At 44.8% G+C, this 26,337-nt stretch overlaps 1 long non-coding RNA gene across 1 annotated transcript; it reads right to left on the bottom strand.

The window, feature by feature from the left end:
* Positions 1-788: 788 nt before the first annotated feature.
* On the bottom strand, positions 789-24,480 carry LOC143809255 (uncharacterized). The gene is made up of 3 exons (XR_013222177.1): positions 24,269-24,480; positions 1,436-1,531; positions 789-891 (listed from the first exon to the last, which is right to left on the bottom strand). It is a non-coding gene; the product is annotated as an uncharacterized LOC143809255 (long non-coding RNA).
* Positions 24,481-26,337: the final 1,857 nt, after the last annotated feature.

Raw genomic sequence — 26,337 nt, forward strand, 5'->3', positions numbered from 1 at the left:
TGGTCCATGTCAAGTGTGATACACACCATGTCACCAAACAGTACAGTGAGTGTCAATAGCCCTATATACAGGCTCACTCACTGATTCCAAGATTGTAGACACCTGTGATGCTAATTAGTGGACACACCTTGATTTAACATGTCCCTTTTGTCACATTATTTTCAGGGGTACCATCATTTCTGTCCAGGCCTATTTCATGAGTTTTATTTTTAAAAAATTTCTGTAGAAGCATGACTGAAAAGCAATGTCTGACTTTCACTTGTTCATTTTCATAGAACTTTTATTTCTTATTACTTTTGTCAGATTCAAGTTATTTCTGTGACCATTGTGGGTTTTTCTACCGTTAAACGAGGGGTACCAACAATTTTGACCAATTGTGTATATGCCCTATGTAGGGGGAAAAATGTGCTGTAAAGCACGTAGAGAGGCATTTTTGGGTGGCATGTGTTACCGTGTGTTGCCGGCCTTTAGAAACTGCCTTATTTCCCTCAGTGTCAGGATATTTCTTTATATTTTCCAGTTTGTTTCAGTATTAGATACTCATCGTGTTGCTATTATGTTTCATTTGCCGCTCATCTCAATAAGTGACTCAAGGCTGCCCCCAGACAAATACTCCATGATGAAATAGACTTGGCTCTGGGAATAAAGCACAATATATAGATATTACCCCTGAATACATGGACTACATGTTCTTTATGGAGGAGATGACTGGAATAAGGAGACTTCTCTGTACATGAGACTCCAGAGCGGCATCCAAATGGCTGAGGAATGGCAGTCTCTGGCCGCCAGGAGTATCCGCCTCTCTCACCGTAGGGCTTTGGCATTGTCCTGCTTCTCAAAGATCTTAATGACCTTGTAGATATTTTGGCCACGGACAGATGCCAGCACCACCTGAGGAAAACCCAGGAAAATAAGCATCATGGAAGTGAAAGGTGAAAAAAATCTATTGTTATTTATACCCTTAAGGAACAGTTCAAGAGCCATAACTTTTTATTGTTCATTAACATAGCGGTACGAGGGCTTGTTTTTCACTTGGTTTGTAGTTGGTGAATGAGGCCGTTCATTTTACCTACAATGGACTGAAAAAATATGAAAAAAAATCCAAATGAGATGAAATTGTGGGAAAAAAAATGTAATTCCTCCTTTGTTCTTTTGGATTTTATTTTACGGTGTTTGTTGTGTGGAAACATAACTCTCCAGTTCACTAGAATCACAGCGATACCAAAGATGGCAGTGACGGCAGCCTTCAGCAAGCCTCACTGCCATGGTAATCCATGAAATTCTCGTGATTGTACTGTGGAGGACCAATGGGATCCAGTGAGTGCGGACACTGGTCGCGGCTTCGTTTAAATTTACAGTAGCATTTAAATGGTTAACAGCAGAGCTCAGAGTTCAACTCCTGCCATTGCTGGCATCTACCAGGTTTAATACTTACTTGGCCATAGCTACCCCTCACCCAGCACCTGATGGAACTTGAACCCATTGATGGAAAGTTGGGTATTAGATAGAGATGTTATTGTGGTGCAGGATCCTAAAGGAATAAAATAAGAAATATAATATTAGATTATTGGTAAGAAATTCAAGTAGAGATTGTTTGAAAAGTCTCTAGAGAGGAGCAGACATCGCCTTTACCTGAGGAGGAGCATATATATGTATATGAAAAGTATAACATGGCTGTTATACAGTGATGCTTGTAAGTTTGTGAACCCTTCTGAATTTTTCATATGTGTACGTAAATTCTACATAAACTACATCAAATTTTCACAAAAGTCCTAAAAGTAGATAAAGAACCAAATAAAACAAATGACTCAAATTATTAGGACTTTGTCATTTTTAAATAAGGAAAATGATCCAATATCACATGTCTATGAGTGGCAAAAGCATGTGAACCTTTACGATGAGCAGATCATTAGATGGTGAAATTACAGTTTGGTGTTTTCTATCAATGGGATGACAATCTGACAATCAGATGTGAGTTGGCGACCTGTTTTATATAAAGCTCTATCAAAGTCTGATCTTCACAACATGATTGTGGTAATGTATCAAGCCATTGTCAAAGGAGATTTCTGAGGAATTGAGTAGAGATGAGCGAACCTTTTAAGGTTTAGTTCTGCTATGTTCGATGAACATCCTGGGAGGTAAAACCAAATGCATTGACAACACCTTCAGGTGGGCCCAAAAAGCTACCAAAACAGCTCAAATTGGGGCAGACACCAGGAAATGTGGCATCAATTGACCCATCAAATGCGCTATAAATGGATTAACCCCTTCACCCCCAAGGGTGGTTTGCACGTTAATGACCGGGCCAATTTTTACAATTCTGACCAGTGTCCCTTTATGAGGTTATAACTCTGGAACGCTTCAATGGATCCCAGTGATTCTGACATTGTTTTCTCATGACATATTGTACTTCATAATAGTGGTAAAATTTCTTTGATATTACCTGCGTTTATTTGTGAAAAAAAATGGAAATTTGGTGAAAATTTTGAAAATTTCGCAATTTTCCAACTTTGTATTTTTCGCAATTAAATCACAGAGATATGTCACACAAAATACTTAATAAGTAACATTTCCCACATGTCTACTTTACATCAGCACAATTTTGGAACCAACATTTTTTTTGTTAGGGAGTTATAAGGGTTAAAAGTTGACCAGCAATTTCTCATTTTTACAACACCATTTTTTTTTAGGGACCATATCTCATTTAAAGTCATTTTGAGGGGTCTATATGATAGAAAATACCCAAGTGTGACACCATTCTAAAAACTGCACCCTTCAAGGTGCTCAAAACCACATTCAAGAAGTTAATTAACCCTTCAGGTGTTTCACAGGAATTTTTGGAATGTTTAAATAAAAATGAACATTTAACTTTTTTTCACAAACAATATCCTTCAGCTCCAATTTGTTTTATTTTACCAAGGGTAACATGAGAAAATGGACCCCAAAAGTTGTTGTACAATTTATCGTGAGTACGCCGATACCCCATATGTGGGGGTAAACCTCTGTTTGGGCGCATGACAGAGCTCGGAAGCGAAGGAGCTCCATTTGACTTTTCAATGCAAAATTGACTGGAATTCAGATGGGACGCCATGTTGCGTTTGGAGAGCCACTGATGTGCCTAAACATTGAAACCCCCCACAAGTGACACCATTTTGGAAAGTAGACCCCCTAAGGAACTTATCTAGAGGTGTGGTGAGCACTTTGACCCACCAAGTGCTTCACAGAAGTTTATAATGCAGAACCGTAAAAATAAAAAATCATAGTTTTTCACAAAAATTATCTTTTCGGCCCCAATTTTTTATTTTCCCAAGGGTAAGAGAAGAAATTGGACCCCAAAAGTTGTTGTACAATTTGTCCTGAGTACGCTGATACCACATATGTGGGGGTAAACCACTGTTTGGGCGCATGGGAGAGCTCGGAAGGGAAGGAGCGCCGTTTGACTTTTCAATGCAAAATTGACAGGAATTGAGATGGGATGCCATGTTGCGTTTGGAGAGCCCCTGATGTGCCTAAACATTGAAACCCCCCACAAGTGACACCATTTTGGAAAGTAGACCCCCTAAGAAACTTATCTAGAGGTGTGGTGAGCACTTTGACCCACCAAGGGCTTCACAGAAGTTTATAATGCACAGCCGTAAAAATAAAACAAACATTTTTTCCCACAAAAATTATTTTTTAGCCCCCAGTTTTGTATTTTCCCGAGGGTAACAGGAGAAATTGGACCCCAAAGTTGTTGTCCAATTTGTCCTGAGTACGCTGATACCTCATATGTTGGGGAAAACCCCTGTTTGGGCACACAAGAGAGCACGGAAAGGAGGGAGCACTGTTTTACTTTTTCAACGCAGAATTGGCTGGAATTGAGATCGGACGCCATGTCGCGTTTAGAGAGCCCCTGACGTGCCTAAACAGTGGAAATCCCCCAATTATAACTGAAACCCTAATCCAAACACATCCCTAACCCTAATCCCAACGGTAACCCTAACCACACCTCTATCCCAGACACACCCCTAGTCCTAATCCCAACCCTATTCCCAACCGTAAATGTAATCCAAACCCTAACCCTAACTTTAGCCCCAACCCTAACCCTAACTTTAGCCCCAACCCTAACCCTAACTTTAGCCCCAACCCTAACTGTAGCCTTAACCCTAGCCCCAACCCTAACCCTAACCCTAGCCCTAACCCTAGCCCTAACCCTAGCCCTAACCCTAACCCTAGCCCTAACCCTAGCCCTAACCCTAGCCCTAACCCTAACCCTAGCCCTAACCCTAACCCAAGCCCTAACCCTAATGGGAAAATGGAAATAAATACATTTTTTTAATTTTTTAATTTTTCCCTAACTAAGGGGGTGATGAAGGGGGGTTTGATTTACTTTTATAGTGTTTTTTTAGTGGATTTTAATAATTGGCAGCCGTCACACACTGAAATACGCTTTTTATTGCAAAAAATATTTTTTGCATTACCACATTTTGAGAGCTATAATTTTTCCATATTTGAGTCCACAGAGTCATGTGAGGTCTTGTTTTTTGCGGGACGAGTTGACGTTTTTATTGGTAACATTTTCGGGCACGTGACATTTTTTGATCGCTTTTTATTCCGATTTTTGTGAGGCAGAATGACCAAAAACCAGCTATTCATGAATTTCTTTTGGGGGAGGCATTTATACCGTTCCGCATTTGGTAAAATTGATAAAGTACTTTTATTCTTTGGGTCAGTACGATTACAGCAATACCTCATTTGTATCATTTTTTTTATGTTTTGGCGCTTTTATACGATAAAAACTATTTTATACAAAAAATAATTATTTTTGCATCGCTTTATTCTGAGGACTATAACTTTTTTATTTTTTTGCTGATGATGCTGCATGGTGGCTCGTTTTTTGCGGCACAAGATGTCGTTTTCAGAGGTACCATGGTTATTTATATTCGTCTTTTTGATCGCGTGTTATTCCACTTTTTGTTTGGCGGTATGAGAATAAAGCGTTGTTTTTTGCCTCGTTTTTTTTTTTTTTACGGTGTTCACTGAAGGGGTTAACTAGTGATATAGTTTTATAGGTGGGGTCGTTACGGACGCGGCGATACTAAATATGTGTACTTTTATTGTTTGTTTTTTTATTTAGATTAAGAAATGTATTTATAGAAACAATATATTTTTTGGGGGGGGGGAATTTTTAAAAAATTTTTTTTACACATTGGAATATTTTTTTTTTACACTATAACATTGCCCCCGGGGGGGCATCATGTTATAGTGTAAGATCGGTGATCTGACACTTTGCTGTGCACGGTGTCAGATCACCGATCTGACGTGCACTTTTTCTATGCTTCCCGGCGCCTGCTCTGAGCAGGCGCAGTGAAGCCACCTCCCTGCAGGACCCGGATGCCGCGGCCATCTTGGATCCGGGCCTGCAAGGAGGAGGTAAGAGACCCTCACAGCAACGCGATCACATCGCGTTGCTCCGGGGGTCTCAGGGAAGCCCGCAGGGAGCCCCCTCCCTGTGCGATGCTTCTCTATACCGCCGGCACACCGGGATCATGTTTGATCACGGTGTGTCGGGGGATAATGTGCCGGGGGCGGTCCGTGACCGCTCCTGGCACATAGTGCCGGATGTCAGCTACGATAGGCAGCTGACACCCGGCCGCGATCGGCCACGCTCCCCCCGAGAGCGCGGCCGATCACGCTGGACGTAATATCCCATCAGTGGTCATACGGGCCCACCCCACCTCGACGGGATAGTATGTCCAATGTCAGAAAGGGGTTGAAAAAAAAAAAAATTGGTATGGGTCACCCTGTATTTTTGATAACCAGCCAGGGAAAACAGCTGCAGGCTGCAACCCTCAGCAGTCAGCATTAGAGATAGGCGGACCACTGGATGTTCAGGTCCAGCAGGTTCGGCTGAACAGTTAAAAAAAAAGGTTCGGGTTCAGGTTCTAGAACAGAACCCGGACCCGAATCCGAACCTGGACCCCATTCACTTGAATGGGGGGGGCGAACATCCAGTGTTTGCCACAATGTTATGTGCATGACAGCGCTGCAAACACAATTTCTGATCGGTGATAAAATCATTACTGCTAGTCAGAGAGTCACGGTTCCCACATTGTCAAATGTGAGTTTGAGCCCGCAGCTGTGAACAGAGGTATAACGTTTTCCACCGGTCACTAGCACAGGCTGATGGGACTATTGCTCCTATTAGACTACTCCTGCTGAGTACAACAATGAGAGCAGGAGGCAGCGGATGAGAGTATTCAGTAAAAAACCTGCGTGGGTTCCCCCTGTATTTTTGATAACCAGCCAGGCAAAATGAATAGCTGAGGCTGCAACCCTCAGCTGTCAGCGTTAGCAAGGCTGGTTATCAAGAACAGAGTGGTCCCCACGCTGTCTTTTAAAAATTATTTAAATAAATAATTTTTAAAAATGGCATGGGGTCCCCCCATTTTTGACAACCAGCCCTGCTAAAGCAGACAGTTTGGGGATGGTATTCTCAGGCTGGTAAGGGGCCATGGATATTAGCCACCCCAGCCTAAAAAAAAGCAGCCTGCAGCTGCCCAGAAATGGTACATCTATTAGATGCCCCAATTCTGGCGCTTTGCCCGCCTCTTTCCACTTGTCCTGGTGTGGTGGCAAGTGGGGTTCATATTTGTGGGGCTGAACTCACCTTTGTATGGTCCGGTGACATCAAGCCTAGTGGTTAGTAATGGAGAGGCATCTAGAAGACTCCCCCATTACTAACACCAAAGTCATATTGTATAAAAAAAAACCACACACACCCAGAATAAAGTCCTTTATTTGAAATAATGACACAGACCCTTTTATTGACTCTAAATTAAACCGTACTTACGCCAAGTCCACTGAAGTCAATGTCCCCTGCAAATGAATTAAAATAATAAACAGCAATATTCTTCACCTGCCCGAAGTAAAGAGATTAACCATAATGGCCCACAACAATCCTGATGACTTTGAGTGCAGTCACTAATGTGACTGCTCTACCCAGCAGCCGGCGACACACTGACAGGAGGGTGTAGCACTGAGGTGCGGTGAAAAAGTTCACCAGAGTTCATCAGCTGATGGGCCCCGGTGATTTCACTTATGGAACCTCTGCTGCATGAGAACTATGATTGGAGGTGGAAAGATGAAAGATACTCAGACTGGTGAGTCCATCCTTGGTAACTACAAAGTATGTCTGTCTCAAATAAGTATTCAGAAAAGAGTTCAAGCGGATAACCTAAATATCTGCAAACAATGTCCTCCAGTAATGTCAATCCAAGAAAAAATATTAAATAATTTTTAAGAACCTATTGTAGATAGTATAACTTACAGTGGGCACGGAAGGTATTCAGACCCCTTTACATTTTTCACTGTTTCATTGCAGCCATTTGATAAATTCAAAAAAGTTCATTCTTTTTCTCTCATTAATGTACACTGCACCCCATCCTGACTGAAAAAAAATGTAGAAATTTTTGCAAATTTAATAAAAAAGAAAAACTGAAATATCACATGGTCTTAAGTATTCAGACCCTTTGCTCAGACACTCATATTTAAGTCACATGCTGTCCATTTCCTTGTGATCCTCTTGAGATGGTTCTACTCTTTCATTGGAGTCCAGCTGTGTTTAATTAAACTGATAGGACTTGATTTGGAAAGCCACACACCTGTCTATATAAGACCTCACAGCTCACAGTGCATGTCAGAATAAATGAGAATCATGAGATCAAAGGAACTGGGCAAGGAGCTCAGAGACAGAATTGTGGCAAGGCACACATCTGGCCAAGGTTACAACAGAATTTCTGAAGTACTCAAGGTTCCTAAGAGCACAGTGGCCTCCATAATCCTTAAATGGAAGTAGTTTGGGACCACCAGACGTCTTCCTAGACCTGGCCATCTAACCAAACTGAGCAATCGTGGGAAAAGAGCCTTGGTGAGAGAGGTAAAGAAGAATCCCAAGATCATTGTGGCTGAGTTCCACAGATGCAGTAGGGAGATGGGAGAAAGTTCCACAGTCAACTATCACTGCAGCCCTCCACCAGTCGGGCCTTTATGCCAGAGTGGCCCAACGGAAGCCTCTCCTCAGTTCAAGACATATGAAAGCCCGCATAGAGTTTACTAAAAAACACACGAAGGACTCCCAGACTATGAGAAATAAGATTCTATGGTCTGATCAGATGAAGTACCAAACTCAATTATTTACCGATCAAAAAACAGTGTATAGCAGCAAGGTAAACATATAGGTATCAAATATTTAAAAATTAACCTTTAATAGATCCCACCAAAATACCGTAGGGTATATAAACCCAGCCGGTCTGAGAAAAGAAAAAATGAGAAACAATAATACACCAAAATCAAATGACACCATTTAAAATTCCAAACAAACACCCTCCTTTTAGAATAGGAGGACAAAAGGTAGATGTATGTAGAAAAGCTGCGGAGACACCATCACGTGTTTCTCAACGCAAGCAATGAATAGCCAGGTCTTTCACCGGGAAGGAACAACCATGGGTAGGGCAGCATCCAATAAAGGAAAACCACCTATGCCAAAACATGGTATCCATCCACAGACAGCTGTTTCGGGGTATTTGCTACTCATCAGTGTGGAGTAGGAAACTGGCTATTAGGAGCAGTGCCTAGTGAAAAGACTATAAACATAAGGATGAATGACCTCGGGGAGATCAAAACATCCAACACCGCGGAGACACCATCACGTGTTTCTCAACGCAGTGATCCAGAACACTGCCCCATCCCTAAAGGGAAATATGCAAATGCATGTAGAAAAGCCGCGGAGACACCATCACGTGTTTCTCAAGGCAAGCAATGAATAGCCAGGTCTTTCACCGGGAAGGAACAACCATGGGAAGGGCAGCATCCAATAAAGGAAAACCACCTATGCCAAAACATGGTATCCATCCACAGACAGCTGTTTCGGGGTATTTGCCCCTCATCAGTGTGGAGTAGGAAACTGGCTATTAGGAGCAGTGCCTAGTGAAAAGACTATAAACATAAGGATGAATGACCTCGGGGAGATCAAAACATCCAACACCGCGGAGACACCATCACGTGTTTCTCAACGCAGGGATGGGGGCAGTGTTCTGGATCACTGCGTTGAGAAACACGTGATGGTGTCTCCGCGGTGTTGGATGTTTTGATCTCCCCGAGGTCATTCATCCTTATGTTTATAGTCTTTTCACTAGGCACTGCTCCTAATAGCCAGTTTCCTACTCCACACTGATGAGTGGCAAATACCCCGAAACAGCTGTCTGTGGATGGATACCATGTTTTGGCATAGGTGGTTTTCCTTTATTGGATGCTGCCCTTCCCGTGGTTGTTCCTTCCCGGTGAAAGACCTGGCTATTCATTGCTTGCGTTGAGAAACACGTGATGGTGTCTCCGCGGCTTTTCTACATGCATTTGCATATTTCCCTTTAGGGATGGGGGCAGTGTTCTAGATCACTGCGTTGAGAAACACGTGATGGTGTCTCCGCGGTGTTGGATGTTTTGATCTCCCCAAGGTCATTCATCCTTATGTTTATAAAAGGTAGATGTATGTCACAATAGCTTCAAAATTGTGCACCACCACATAAGCCCGAAGGCCAAATCCACACCTTATAGCCCAAAGGCCACATAAACACCTTGTTTCATAGATTTAGTTATCTCTAATATGTAGCAGAACGATCTCACCCAGCGTTGCTGTTTTCAAGAAGTATTCATAGGGTTCAGAAAATCCGTGAATCCCGGGGGAGGCTTTTGTGAACATTCATACAATACCCCGTTCCTTCGGACTAATTCAGGACCCTGATCAAAACATCCCCAGAAAAATGGCTCCCGACGCGTTTCCCTTGGCTCTGTTCATCAAGGGAGACAAGCCTTTCATAATGCTACGGGGAATAGGTGCGCGGTATTCGTAACTCCTCTAGCATGAGGAAGCGGGCCTTACCGCGTGTTCTTGTGATGATCTTAAATAGGGCGCCAGATGGAGAGGCGAGACGTCATATCCGGTGCGCCCCTTTGTGGAGCTCATTGGTGACACGCATACGTCACTACCGCTGCGTCCCTATGTGGAGCGCATCAGTGAAGCGCTGACATAGCTTCCTGTTTACTGGTAGTCACGTGATGTTCATTCTGCCATTGCCTCTGGTACGCATCAAAATAGAATACAAACTGACACGCAGGTATAATTGACTGTCAAGCATATGAGTATTATGATGAAACTCCGGTGTAATTAAAAAGTTTTGCAGCGCATGCTTTACATATCGCCCAGAGTAATTATTTAGAGATTTTTTTAAAAGGCAATACAACCAACCTTTATTAATATTTAACCCCAGGGTAGCAGGTTCATTTAGCCTACCATTTATTAACCCATGTAAGGGGGAAGGAGAAACATAAAATATAAAGTCCTACTACTTACAATCATAAAGGAGGACATTAATCTAAGAGCATTGGTAGTCTCATGGCTTCGGACAGCAAACAGACAACATGATGCCGCGACTTTCAGGTCTCTGTAAAGTAAAGAATCAAATCTAGTACGTGTCACAAATACATATGCAGCGCCCCAGAGTCCTGGTCGTTGCAGTACTGTAGCTCCACCACTAAGGGGGGCTATGGTACGTCTGATGGCACTGAAGGAGTTCATCTGACCAGGTATCACAGACACCAATACATTTCACAGTCTGGCCTCCAGGGGGAGCTAAGGGTTCTATTTATTAGGCCACTCCTCACAGTCTGGTAAAACTGGGGGTTAGGCAGGAAGTTAGACAGAAAGCTGGCTGGGTTGGAACCAGGCAACACCTTGTGGCAGAGGGTGTTGTAGGGGAAGATCCAGAGGGGTCCCTGTCAGGGGTGGGATCCTGACAGAGGCCTAGCGAACAGAGAGAACGTTACGGGACCGCGCCTGCACGATATAGCGGCGGTACCCCAAGAAAGGATAAGAAGCGAGATTTATTGTGCTGAGTGAGAAACGAGATCAACGCAACAAGGAGAATACCAGTAGGAGTCGTGCTGTAAGACGAGGCAACATCCTATTGAGGCGCATAACCGGTGGCCGGAACGCCGAGGAAGTATAGAGCTCCAAGCCAAACTTCAAACCTACGGCAGGGCAGTCAGTTACAGGCGGGCTGTCCCACCCAGACCCAGGAAGACACAGGGGGGTAACAACAGGAGTGGGGCGACGAAAGAGTCCCGGAAGAGCTCCGAGCCTCCCGTCATACGGGTGCGTCCTAACCATAAGATCAGGGGGACGTAGAGGGAGAACATCAGAATCGAGTTGTGAGGGAACACGAGAAACAGACACAACAGTTGTGGGGTACTATCCCGTAAGCACAGCAGGGGAGGACCACAACACAAGCGCAGGAAGGTAGGAACAGATTTCTACCTGCAAAGGGAACACTGGAGGTGCCATCGGACCGGCCGGACTTGCGCAGCCCCGTTAACCGTATTCCGGATTGAGGACTCAGAAGCCTTCAGTAAAGAGGTAAAGAGACTGCAACCTGGTGTCCTCGTTATTTAACCTGCACCGCACCACCACAACATCATCACCATCCCCTCCACCTTCATTGTACGCCCCTCAGCAGGGTCACGAACCGGGTCTAGCCACCGTGACAATTCCAGAGCAGAGACTCAGAGGCCCGGTACCGGGTACCCCTCGGCCCTGCGGCAGTGGGGGCGCTACACCTATGTATGTATATGACAGAGGATTGGACATAGGAGAGATGGTGGGAATGGGAGATCTAACTGATTTCTAGAGTATCTGAACCTATTTTGATCTATCAAATCCCTACCTAAACAGTGGGGGTTGGCACCCTAGGATAGAAACGAGAAAGGCGCCCCCAACTCCACGACGACTGACCCTAGGGGCCCTATATATCCCTGTCCTAGCATTAACTATCTAAGTGCTGGAAAAGAAAAAAAGGGTTTTTTATATTATGAAAAGAGGAAATAAAAGGAGAGGTGGCTTCCGCAGATCAGGGGATACATATCAATGCATACCTTGAGCACTTATTCTATTCTTTGCCCTACCTGACAATGGAGGTTGGCACCCTAGGGGGAAGCGTAAATGGCGCCCCCATTCCACGATGGCTGACCCTCCAATGACCCTTCATATGAAGCAACTAAAAGTAAGGGTCTCATTAAAGCCCAATGGTTGTTGTGTTTTAAGAAGAAAAATCCATTTCGTCTCGCATTGTAAGATCCTCCTGTCCCAGTTGCCACCTCTTTTTGTTGCCTCTATCTTATCAATTCCCAAAAAGCGCAAATCGGAAGTCTCCCTGTTGTGATCACTAGCCATGTGTCTCGCTAGAGGCGTGTCTCTCTTGAGGGCAATATCCCTCAGGTTTTCACCTACACGTCTCCTGAGTTCCCGTGTTGTTTTGCCCACATATTCTAAGCCGCAAGGGCAAGTGGCTTTGTAGATTACTCCCTTGGAGCAACAATTGATAAAATGTTGTATTTTATATTCCTGCTTAGGCACATTACTCCTAAAGGATTGTCCTGTGGCAATTACGAGGCATCCCACACATCCGCTACATTTGTAGCAACCCTTGATATTGCTGGTGAGCCACGTTTCTCTTTTTGGAGGCAAATAGTGGCTGTGCACCACTCTATCCCCTATAGATCTACCCTTTTGATAGGTGATCCGAGGATAAGATCCCACCAACTCTCCAACGTCCACATCCATCTGTAAAATGGGCCAGTGTTTTTTTAGAATGGATCTAACCTGATGTGTTCCAGAGTTATAAGTCGTAATAAAACAGCTTATACCTGTTTCATCTTTTCGCTGAATTGGATTTAGCAATTGGGTTCTACTGAGTTCCCTCGTGTCCCTATAAGCCTTCCGCAGAATCCCATCAGGGTAACCCTTATTCAAAAACCGTTTTCGTAGGTCCGTTGCCTGCTCCTGAAAATCATCCTCAGATGAACAGTTGCGGCGTACCCTCATGTATTGTCCCTTTGGGATGCCCTTCTTTAGTGGGACAGGATGGTGGCTGTCCCATCTAAGAAGGGTGTTTGTAGCAGTGGGTTTTCTGTAAATTTTCGTAGTGATGTCACCATCCGGTGTTTTTGAAATATTAATATCCAGAAATGGCAACTCATCTCTGTTGTATTCAAAAGTGAATGTCAAACAGAGCCAAGGGAAATGCGTTGGGAGCCATTTTTCTGAATATTTGATACCTATATGTTTACCTTACTGCTATACTCTGATGAGATGAAGATATACCTTTTTGGTGATTATTCTAAGCGGTATGTGTGGAGAAAACCAGACACTGCTCATCACCTGCCTAATACAATCCTAACATTGAAACATGGTGGTGGCAGCACCATGCTATGGGGGTGTTTTTCAGCTGCAGGGACAGAATGACTGGCTGTCAATGAAGGAAATATGAATGCGGCCAAGTACAGAGATATCCTGGATGAAAACCTCTTCCAGAGTGTTCTGGACCTCAGACTTGGCCGAAGGTTCAACCCTAAGCACACAGCTAAAATAACAAAGGAGTGGCTTCAGAACAACTCTGTAAGAAGTGTATCTGGGGGGCAGCCGGGGCATGTGTCACGGGCACAGCCAGCAGGGGGGCGCAGTCGGGCCGCCTAATGCAGTGGTCCGCCATGTCTCCACGGTGGCTGCATTCTGCTGCTCCCCGGACTGAGAGTCAGCTGTTCTCTGTGCCGACTGTCAAGCTGACAGCCAGCACAGAGAAGCTGCAGCTCGCCGGCTCCCAGGGATCAATTTTACTCATATCCTACATAATCGAGTACAATTGAGGCTCTGACTGCTGGGTCAGAGCGACGCCAGCAGCGTGAGCAGATAATGTGCAGCTGACGTCACTTGCCTACGCTGCAGACTGCAGAGGTGAACACTGGTGGTAAGTGCTCCAGTGGAGCTGAAGACACCGAAGATTAAAGTGCACGGGGGGGCGATTATGTGTGGGGAGAATTGGAGTCGGGATGGGGTGCTTTATTATGTGTGGAGAGAATTTGAGTGGGGATGGGAGCTTTAGTATATGTGGGGAGAAATGGTGTGGGGATGAGGGGCTTTATTATGTGTGAGGAGAATTTGAGTGGGGATGGGGTTATTTATTGTGTGTGGGGAGATTTGTAGTGGGAAGGGGGCGATTTAATGTATGTGGGAAGATTTGTAGTGGGGATGGGGCAATTTAATGTGTGGGGGAGATTTGAGGACACAAAATGAAGAGCAAAGGGGAGATGGGGGCATGTATGAGGAAACAGTAAGGGGGAATATGGGGGCATGTATGTGGAAACAGTACGGGGAATGAGGGCATGTATGAGGAAACAGTACAGGGGAATGAGGGCATGTATGAGGAAACAGTATGGGGGAATGGGGAGCATATACGAGGAAACCGTATGAGGTAATGAGGGCATGTAGGAGGAAACAGTACTGGGGAATGGGGGGCATGTATGGGGGAATGGGGGCATACATGAGGAAATATGGGGGGGATGGGTGCAGACATTATGGGGAGCGAACGGGGAATATATGCGGACACAGTATGAGTAGTGATGTGAAAAATTTATTTGGACAGAGTACAGGGAGTGAGGGTGATGGGATGTGTGCGGACACAGTATGGGGAGTCAGGTGAGCAGGCAGTATAGAAAATGAGGGGGTAAATATATGAGGAGACAGTATGGTTTACAGGGGGGATGTGAGACGAGACAGTATGAGGAAGGAGGGGAATAGTGTGAGGAGACAGTATGGGGGAGATAAGTGAGTGGGCACAGAATAAAACTGAGTAGTGGGGGCGTAGCATGGAGGGACAGTAAGGGCACAGCCAGGAGGGGACAGTATACCAAGGAGGGAGTGTGATGAGAGAGTACAGAATAAATACTGGGCCCTATAGGGGGGACACAGTATGAGAGGACAGTGTGAAGAGGGGGCCGGTACAGAAAGGAGAGGTCAGTGTAAAGAGCATGTACCATAAGAGGGACAATGTGGGGGTCATATTTTGTGCAGACAATATAGTGAGGGGCAATTTTTTATTCAGGAGCATTATAATGACACTTCTATCTTTAAGGGCATCATGTCGAGATTTTCTGCAAAAGAGCGGAGAAAATAGAAGTCTGCAGAGACGGCTGTGGATGACAAAACTCATCATGAGGTCTGGACAAGATGAAGAAAAAAAGGAGAACGACTCCAGAGACGTCATCTATTAAGTATCTAGATGTAAATGTTATTTGTGATGCTATCTAATTCTCATGTTTTTATTTGTTAGGAGCATTAAAGGGCATGTACAGGTTTGTAATGAGTCTGCAGTCATTCTATGTGACTGCAGACTTCTGAATTCTCACAGTGTGCACTGCACTCTGTCAGGATTCTCTTGTGCTGGCGATTTACATACATGCGGTCACGCTGACTAGATATGTGTGGACTTACTCAATGAAAATGAACTGAGTGAGGCACGTCTATTTGGAATGTGTTCAGAAGTATACAAATCGCATGCTTGTGCTGACATGACTTGACTGTCCACAGGCAAGGGAGAATCATAAAAGTGTGCAGTGCATTAGTTGTGAGAACTCAGAAGCCTGCGATGTCAGGATTCAGCTCTGCACATTCCAGTAGCCATCACATGGACACTTCACTCATGTGTGACTTTCATACTTATGGTCCTGTGACAACAAGCTTCTCTTCCTACTGCTCTCATTTTTTCACTGAACATTGAGAGCATTTGGGAGAGGAGCTTGTGGGTACATGACTAAGTGTGCAAATCACATATCTCCTTGGGCGAGGGTGGGGGGCGCCAAACTGAATTCTTGCCCCGGGTGCCCAAAACCTAGATACACCTCTGAACTCTGTGACCATTCTTGACTGGCTTAGCCGGAGCCCTGACCTAAAGCCAATTGAGCATCTCTGGAGAGAACGGAAAATGGCCGTCCACCAACGTTCACCATCCAACCTGACAGAACTGGAGAGGGTCTGCAAGGAAGAATGGCAGAGGATCCCCAAATCCAGGTGTGAAAAAACTTGTTGCATCATCCACAAGAAGACTCATGGCTTTACTAGCTCAAAAGGGTGCTTCTACTCAATACTGAGCAAAGGGTCTGAATACTTATGACCATGTGATGGGTCAGTTTTTCTTTTTTATTAAATTTGCAAAAATTTCTACTTAATTTAAAAATTATTTATAATGTGCAAAAAATAACACACAACACCATCATTAGTGTTGAGCATTCCGATGCTGCAAGTATCGGGTATCGGCCGATACTTGCTGTATCGGAATTTCCGATACCGAGATCCGATATTTTTGTAATATCGGATATCGGTATCGAAACAACATTAATGTAAAAAGGTGTAAAAGAAAGAATTAAAATAAAAAAAATCGCTATACTCACCTCTCCGACGCAGCCGGGACCTCAGCGAAGGAACCGGCAGCGTTGTTTGTTTAAAATTCGCGCTTTTACTTGCTTACGTGAATTCCCGGCTTCTGATTGGTCAGGGCGGCCATGTTGCCGGGACGCGGACCAATCACAGCAAGCCGTGACGAAATTACGTCACGGCTTGCTGTGATTGGTCCGCGTCCCAGGAACATGGCCGCCATTAACCAATCACAAGCCGTGACGTCACGGGAGGCTGGACACGCGCTTATTTTGAAAAGCGCGCGTGTCCAGCCTCCCGTGACGTCACGGCTTGTGATTGGTCACGGCGCCATATTGCCGGGATGCGGACCAATCACAGCAAGCCGTGACGAAATTACGTCACGGCTTGCTGTGATTGGTCCGCGTCCCAGGAACATGGCCGCCATTAACCAATCACAAGCCGTGACGTCACGGGAGGCTGGACACGCGCTTATTTTGAAAAGCGCGCGTGTCCAGCCTCCCGTGACGTCACGGCTTGTGATTGGTCACGGCGCCATATTGCCGGGACGCGGACCAATCACAGCAAGCCGTGACGTAATTTCGTCACGGCTTGCTGTGATTGGTCCGAGTCCCGGCAACATGGCCGCCCTGACCAATCAGAAGCCGGGAATTCACGTAAGCAAGTAAAAGCGCGAATTTTAAAGAAACAACGCTGCCGCTTACAATCGCCGAGGTCCCGGCTGCGTCGGACAGGTGAGTATAGCGATATTTTTTATTTTAATTCTTTATTTTACACATTTATATGGTTCCCAGGGCCTGAAGGAGAGTTTCCTCTCCTTCAGACCCTGGGAACCATCAGGAATACCGTCCGATACCTGAGTCCCATTGACTTGTATTGGTATCGGGTATCGGTATCGGATTGGATCCGATATTTTGCCGGTATCGGCCGATACTTTCCGATACCGATACTTTCAAGTATCGGACGGTATCGCTCAACACTAACCATCATATAGACATTTGTAAAGATACCATGGGGAGATGCCTATCCCTACTGAAAAACTGAATCACCTTACCTGATAGCGAAGGTTGGCACCATATTACTTGTGCAATGGCGCCACGGCTGTTCCACGTAGGGCCTATAGGGCCAGCAGGGTGAGCCATCGACGAGCAGTGGTGCTATTGTGCAGGTAATAGGGTGCTAACCTCCACTGTCAGGTAGGGTGGTTCACTTTTCATTAGGGATTGGCTCCTCCCTATGGTATCTTTACAAGTGTCTATGATGCTGTGGTGGCGGTTGTGTGCTATTTTTTGCACTTTATAAATAAATAATTTTTAAATTAAGTAATTAAAAATTAAATTTTAATCTATTTTCGCATGGTGTTCTACGGTGAATATATGTCAATACAGTAAAATACTCCTACATTGAATCTTTTTTCAACTGTGAGAATCGTTTCAGGGGTGGTCCCTGCGAGGTCTCCCTTGTGCAGTGTCTCCCTTGTGCAGGGTCTCCCCCAACGCCCTGTGCGATGAGTGCAGTGTCCGGTCTGTTGTCCGTATGGATGAATAGTAATAAGCCGGTAGCAAAGCGCTGTCACTATACCCGGGGTGCAGGAGGAATAGTGCAGTACCCACAGGCGACGTCACTGGTCCTTGTTGGGCATAGTGATAGTGTTCTGCAGATGGCTTATTACTATTCATCTAAGCAGACAGCTGACCGGAAGCTGCTCTCATTGCACTGGGGGAGACTTCACACGGGTCGACACTGCACAAGGAAGACACCACAGGGATAGAGCAGGGACCAAGCCCTGAAATGAGAGTCACTGATAATGCTTCGTTTCAGGGCAGCAAACAAAGGGAGGGGAGTGTTGGGATGTTCCCCCTCCAATGACGCTTTGTTTCAAGGCGTAAAGGGGAGTGACAGCAGCTTCAGCCAGCAGATGAGGATTCCTTTGAGTATCCCATCATGCACTGGGGATTCTTAACCAAATCGTCATTGGAAGAAGGTAATATAAGCTGAAACATGAGATGCAAGACAGAGTGAATGGTAGGAAATTTTACCATGACTTTAATTACAAAAGTTATTACCGTATTTTTCAGACTATAAGACGCACCAGACCATAAGATGCACCCCAAATTTTCAGAAGGAAAATGGGGAAAAAAAATAATGCGCCAAATGGGAGTCAATTTTGCAAACTGAATTCAGCCTACCCTGGGGGATCGGCAGCGATGGTGGAGTGGGGTCAAGGAGGTGTTCAGTGGTTCGACGATGACATGACCCCCCAGACTGGTGCAGCAGGTTTGGTGGTGCTCGGCAGTGCGGGGGCTCTAATGACATTGTGTAAAAACCTGGAGCCCCGTACATCCATTGCCTCGATGCTGTGGCCTCCTGGAAATCTCATCCCAGGCTGGGTGTTATGATCCCTAGTGGCTGAGGATCACAAATAGACCAGCAAGTGATTAAACTAAGGACGAGCTCTAGGGAGATGGTAACTGGACTGATCGCAAATCTGAACCTATCAGATATTCCAGGATGGCCCGCCAACACCGAAGAATGAACCTCGGAGATGACTCTGTTGGTCCATCTATCCGGGACAAACAGTCTCTCCGGTGGACAGCGATCAGGTCTATCCGCCTGAAACTCTTGCAGCACACGTCGCAAATCTGGGGAGATGGCAGACAAAATCACCCCTTCTCTAAGAATACCAGCCGGCTCTGAATCTCCAGGAGAGTCAGGCACAAAACTCCTAGAAAGAGCATCAGCCTTCACATTCTTCGAACCAGGCAGGTACGAAACCACAAAATCAAAACGAGAGAAAAACAACGACCAACGAGCCTGTCTGGGATTCAGCCGTTTGGCCGACTCGAGATAAATCAAATTCTTGTGATCAGTCAAGACCACCACACGATGCTTAGCTCCCTCGAGCCAATGTCGCCACTCCTCAAATGCCCACTTCATAGCAAACAGCTCCCGATTACCGACATCATAATTCCGCTCGGCAGGCGAAAACTTTCTTGAAAAGAAAGCACATGGCTTCATCACAGAGCCATCGGAGCTTCTCTGCGACAAAACAGCCCCCGCTCCAATCTCGGAAGCATCAACCTCCACCTGGAAGGGAAGTGAGACATCTGGCTGACATAAGACCGGAGCCGAAGAAAACCGATGCTTCAGCTCCCGAAAGGCCTCCACAGCCGCAGAAGACCAATTAGTCACATCAGAACCTTTCTTGGTCAAATCCGTCAAAGGCTTAACAACACCAGAAAAATTAGCTATGAAGCGACGGTAAAAATTAGCAAAAGCCAAGAACTTCTGAAGACTCTTAACAGATGTAGGCTGCGTCCAGTCATGAATAGCCTGAACCTTGACTGGGTCCATCTCAATAGTAGAAGGAGAAAAAATGAAACCCAAAAAAGAAATCTTCTGGACTCCAAAAAGACATTTTGAGCCCTTCACAAATAAAGCATTGTCACGCAGGACCTGAAAGACCATCCTGACCTGCTTAACATGAGACTCCCAATCATCCGAAAAAAACAGAATATCATCCAGATACACAATCATAAACTTATCCAGATATTCACGGAAGATGTCGTGCATAAAGGACTGAAAGACTGAAGGAGCATTAGAAAGTCCAAAAGGCATCACCAAGTACTCAAAATGGCCTTCAGGCGTATTAAATGCAGTTTTCCATTCATCACCCTGTTTTATACGCACAAGGTTATACGCACCACGAAGATCTATCTTGGTGAACCAACTAGACCCCCTAATGCGAGCAAACAAATCAGTTAACAATGGCAAAGGATACTGAAATTTGACCGTGATTTTATTCAAAAGGCGATAATCAATACAAGGTCTCAGGGAACCATCCTTCTTAGCCACAAAAAAGAATCCTGCACCAAGAGGGGATGAGGACGGGCGAATATGTCCCTTCTCCAAAGACTCCTTTATATAACTCCGCATGGCAGCATGCTCCGGCACAGATAAATTGAAAAGTCGTCCCTTAGGAAACTTACTACCTGGAATCAAATCTATAGCACAATCACAATCCCTATGAGGAGGTAGAGAATTGAGTTTGGGCTCCTCAAATACATCCTGGCAGTCTGACAAAAACGTAGGGACTTCAGAAGGAGTGGACGAAGCAATTGACACCACAGGAGCGTCACCATGAATTCCCTGACAACCCCAACTTGACACAGACATAGCTTTCCAATCCAGGACTGGATTATGAGACTGCAGCCATGGCAGACCCAACACGACTACATCATGCAAATTATGCAGTACAAGAAAACGAATCACCTCCTGATGAACAGGAGTCATGCACATGGTCACTTGTGTCCAGTACTGAGGTCTATTCGTAGCCAATGGTGTAGAATCAATTCCCCTTAGTGGAATAGGGAATTTCAAAGGCTCCAAATCAAAACCACAGCGCCTGGCAAACGACCAATCCATCAGACTCAGGGCAGCACCTGAATCTACAAAAGCATTAACCGGGTAAGATGACAGGGAACAAATCAGGGTAACAGACAAAATGAACTTAGGCTGTAAAGTACCAATGGTGACTGATTTATCAACCTTCTTTTTGCGCTTAGAGCATGCTGAGATAACATGAGCTGAGTCACCACAGTAAAAGCACAAGCCATTTTGCCGTCTATAATTTTGCCGTTCACTTCTGGTCAGAATTCTGTCACATTGCATAAATTCAGGTGTCTGTTCAGAAGACATCGCCAAATGGTGCACAGGTTTGCGCTCCCGCAAACGCCGATCAATCTGAATGGCCAGAGTCATTGACTCATTCAGACCTGCAGGCGTAGGGAACCCCACCATGACATTCTTAATGGCTTCAGAAAGACCTTCTCTGAAATTTGCAGCCAGGGCACACTCATTCCACTGAGTAAGCACCGACCATTTCCGAAATTTCTGGCAGTACACCTCTGTGAGAGGGCCAATAATGCTTTTTCAGCCTGGTTCTCAAGATTAGGTTCCTCATAGAGCAATCCAAGGGCCAGAAAAAACGCATCCACACTGAGCAATGCAGGATCCCCTGGCGCCAATGCGAAAGCCCACTCTTGAGGGTCACCCCGCAAAAAAAAATGATAATTTTAACTTGCTGAACGGAATCACCAGAGGAACGAGATTTCAAAGAAAGATACAACTTACAATTGTTCTTGAAATTCAGGAACCTAGATCTATCTCCAGAAAACAACTCCGGAATAGGTATTCTAGGCTCTGACATAGGACTGTGAACAACAAAATCCTGAATACTTTGAACCCTAGCAGCAAGATGATCCAGACTGGAAGCCAAGCTCTGGACATCCATGTCAGCAGCTGAACTCAGAGCCACACCAAGATTAAGAGGAGGAGAGAAGCCAGCCACAGCAGCTAGACACACGGCAACAACACAAAAAAAAAAAAAATTCTCAAGGCTTCTTTTCTCCTGCTTCTGCCATGCAATTAACACTTTGTTGGCCGGCTGTACTGTTATGATCCCTAGTGGCTGAGGATCACAAATAGACCAGCAAGTGATTAAACTAAGGACGAGCTCTAGGGAGATGGTAACTGGACTGATCGCAAATCTGAACCTATCCAACACAACTAGAGGTAGCCGGTGAACGTGCCTAAAAAATTACTAGACGTCTCGAGCCAGCCTGAGGAACTAGCTACCCCTAAAGAGAAAGAAAGACCTCGCTTGCCTCCAGAGAAATAATCCCCAAAGATATAGAAGCCCCCAACAAATATTAACGGTGAGGTAAGAAGAAGGCACATACATAGGGATGAAATCAGATTCAGCAAAAGAGGCCCACTAGTACTAGAAAGCAGAAAAATAGAGCAGGGATCTATGCGATCAATAAAAAACCCTTACAAAATATCCATCCTGAGATTTCAAGAACCCACACACCAACTAATGGTGTGTGGGGAGAAACTCAGCCCACTAGAGCAACCAGCAAGCGAGGGAATTACATTTTAGCAAGCTGGAACAGAAAACATGATAAACACTGTTGATCAAAAAATGAGCAAACAAAACTTAGCTTGTCCTGGATGGACTGGGAGCAAGGTAGTCAGAAGGAATCTGAGTAGCACTGATTACATCGACAGCCGGCAACAAGTGAAAGTAAAACAGAGCTATATAGGAACCTCCCAGAGGATAATGAACCAGCTGATAGCCAGAGACCAGCAGGATAACAGACAAAGCCACCAGGGGGAGCCCAAAGCAAAAGTCACACCATACCACCAGTGACCACAAGAGGGAGCCTGAACACAGAGTTCACAACAGCTGGGGTTACACGTTCATCGGTGCACGGTGGTGTGGGGGTTCCGCCAACATTTTTGTGAAAGCCCGGAGCCCCCGCACTTCCATTGCCTCGATGCTCTAGCCTCTGGGAAAATGGCCGCCAGAGGCGGCGTGTGCGGTGATTGAGATCTTGGTAACGAGATCTCGGAAGACAAGATCTCAGTGCCGAGATCTCAATCTGCGCACGTGCCGCCTCCAGCCGCCATTTTCCCAGAGGCCACAGCATCGAGGCAATGGAAGTGTGAGGGCTCCGGTTTCCACAAGATGTCGGCAGAGCCCCCGCATCACCAAGCACCACCGAATGCTGCCGCACCAGCCTGGGAAGGTAGTGTGATCATTGCCCTGCAGCGTCAGACCACTGCAGAATCACCCGAAACCTTACTACTTGTAAGTACATTCTGACTATAAGACGCACTCTAATTTTCCCCCCAAATTTGGGGGAAAAAAGGGCTTCTTATAGTCTGAAAAATGCGGGTAATTTTTAAAGATTTATTAATTTAAGTTAATTTGGGGTTTCAGACTAACCCTATTAAAAAAACACTAATTTATAATTCGCCAACAGTCTGACTACTACAGTCACCTCAAAGAAAACAGCAGAGGAAGGCAGTAATAAGCTTAGATTTTTCAGAGAACTATTCCTTTGATGTTCAGGATGAAGCACAGTCAGAAGTAAAATACAAAAGTGTAATTCTGATATCTTCATGATTCAATAGCTAATAATTTTTTCTCCAAAATATTGATTAAAGTGATAAAAACTGACATCCTACAAATATAACCAAGAACATAAGTAACACATTCATTTAAAAAAAAAAAAAAATTAACAGTTATCCCAAAATCGCTCAACACAATTTTGAATTTGACTCCTCAAACACAAAATATCAACAGTCTTATGATGATAGTTCTAGATTTATTATAAATGTTCCCATATAACAATCTGAGGAGGTTTCTACAGGCCTCCGGTATGAGATGTCCCTACATGTATCTGTAGACATTACTGACATTGTGTTCTTATTACTGAGCCGGGCTCATACATGGCAGTGAGGGCCAGGATTTTATCTCCGGGCCGGATGGTCCTCATGGACTTTGTAGCTTTGTTAGTAGGACAAGATCAAAGTGACCGTTTCCCATCAGAACTTTAGGCAGAAGGTTCATGTCTGAAATCTGAGAAATGTGCAAAAAAGTTTCTCGTATTAATGAAGATCAGACTCCATCCCATTAAATTCTTCAATGTGGTTTTCATGTACATTTAAAAAAAGTAACAAAAATGTGACAGCACTCTGTGAGTGTTTGGGAACAGGTTCTCGGCAGGTGATATGCTAGTATAGTATATGACTGCGCCTCATATGGTGCACTACACATAACAGCAGCACGGGGATTTCCATTTCAAGTGATCCAAATCTGAATTTTTTATTCTACCTGACATCTTACGATATTTGTTTTCTCTGGTGTTTTTTGAACTGCTACTTTAGTGAATTAAAAATAATAAGTTTTACATTTTTATCTTCATTAGATTTTTTTTTATAGATTTCTAAAATTTTGAATCGGCCTATATTTTGGGCTTGTATGCCTTTACATTTTTTTTTATCATATCTTTGGCTAGAATTAAGATAAAGATATGGAAGAGGCATAATTTCATTCAGAATTGTACAGGCTTTAATTTGATATGTCACAGGAGACTTGTGAGACGTGAATGTGCCTCTCACCTGCTCTAGGCTCCTCATCCCCCAACTCTCTGGCGTTGGATGCAGTCCTCCTCCTCTTCTTGTTCTCTTCCTCCAGGCTGTCTTCTCTCTTTCTCTTCTCCTTTCCTCTTCATCTCTTCCCCCTTCATTTTCTCTTCTTCTCTCATCTCATCTTCTTCTTCTCATCGTTTTTTTGTCCATTGAACGTCATTTTGAAAAAACTCTCAGATCAACTCTCTCCCTCTCGCTGCAGTTGACAGTTGAAAAGTGAACGGCAGTTGAGCGCATGCCAGTCACATGACCCGAGTGCCATAAATGGAACCTTCACTTGGCACCTGCCATGTTGGGGCCTCATATACCTGCTCTGCCACATACTCTGCATTGTCGGTGTAGAAGGGAAGTGCTCCAAAATGTATATCTTTACGTAGAGATGTGTTTAGTGATATATAATTCCACCACATGTGCTCATTAGCCCCCTCCTCAAGCTGGTATATCAGGTTTCATTTAGGACTTAAGGCCCCGTCACACTTAGCGACGCTAAAGCGATCCCGACAACGATACGACCTGTCAGGGATCGTTGCTGCGTCGCTATGTGGTCGCTGGTGAGATGTCAAACAGTGAGATCTTCCCAACGATGCAGCAGCGATGCGGCGACCTGTAGCAACCTGTACAACGATGTCGTTGATCGTTGTGACCCTGTCACATGGCAGCTATTATGACGATTCAGAACTCGATGAGGGACGTCCTGTGTGATGTTGTAGTCAACGAGGTCGTTGGTAAGGTGTCAAACACAGCGATGTGTGCTACCCAGCGGGACCTCAACGATCAAAAAAAGGTCCAGGCCATCCCGACACGACCAGCGATCTCACAGCAGGGGCCTGGTCGCTGCTACGTGTCAAACATAGCGAGATCGCTACTGAGGTCGCTGTTGCGTCACAAAACTTGTGACTCAGCAGCGATCTCGCTAGCGACCTCGCTTAGTGTGACGGGGGCTTTACAGAATGTACCTTTGCCAGTGGACAATAGACTTGTGACCTCATCCCCACACACCTGGGGCTGGACACACCTCTTCTAGCTGGACATAAAAGGCACAAGACACGTGCTCTGCCTCTCTTTTGCTCTATGGCTTGCTGGGAAGATCATGGACCCACATGGTGGATAAGTACTCTGTATCCCCTTTTCTTACTAGGCCCTGTAACCTCTTAGGCCTCTTTCACACTTCCGTTTTTTTGCATCCATCGCAATCCGTCAATATGGCAAAAAAATGGATCCTGCAAATGTGCCCGCAGGATCTGTTTTTTTGCCATACACTTTTATTGACAATGGATTGCGACGAATGGGCACACGTCGCATCTGTCGTGCAACGGATGCGTCGTGATTTTGCGGCCCGTCGTGATTTTTTCGTCCATCGAATCTGCCATTTCTGACCGCGCATGCGTGGCCAGAACTCCGCCCCCTCCTCCCCAGAACTCATAATGGGCAGCGGATGCGTCTGAAAACTGCATCCGCTGCCAACGTTGTGCACAATTGTGCACAACGTCCGTCGGTACGTCGGGTCGACAGTTTGCGATGGCCCCCGTACGGAAATGTGAAAGAGGCCTTAGGCCTTAGGGTTAGTAAGCTATAGATTGGGAGGGCTGATATTGTATGTGTGATTTGGGTAATCGGGCAGTTAATTGTGGGTTTTTATATTGTGGTGATATTGTTATGATACTATTGGACATTGTGGGTTATTACTGTGTGATACTGTTGGGATATCACTGTATACTGTAGTGATATTACTGTATCAGAGTTGTGATATCTATATATATATATATATATATATATATATATATATATATATATATACACAGTACAGACCAAAAGTTTGGACACACCTTCTTATTTAAAGATTTTTCTGTATTTTCATGACTATGAAAGTTGTACATTCACACTGAAGACATCAAAACTATGGATTAACACTTGTGGAATTATATACTTAACAAAAAAGTGTGAAACAACTGAAATTATGTCTTATATTCTAGGTTCTTCAAAGTAGCCACCTTTTGCTTTGATAACTGCTTTGCACACTCTTGGCATTCTCTTGATGA

This window comes from Ranitomeya variabilis, chromosome 2 (genome assembly GCF_051348905.1).
Source record: "Ranitomeya variabilis isolate aRanVar5 chromosome 2, aRanVar5.hap1, whole genome shotgun sequence".
Classification (NCBI taxonomy): Eukaryota; Metazoa; Chordata; class Amphibia; order Anura; family Dendrobatidae; genus Ranitomeya; species Ranitomeya variabilis.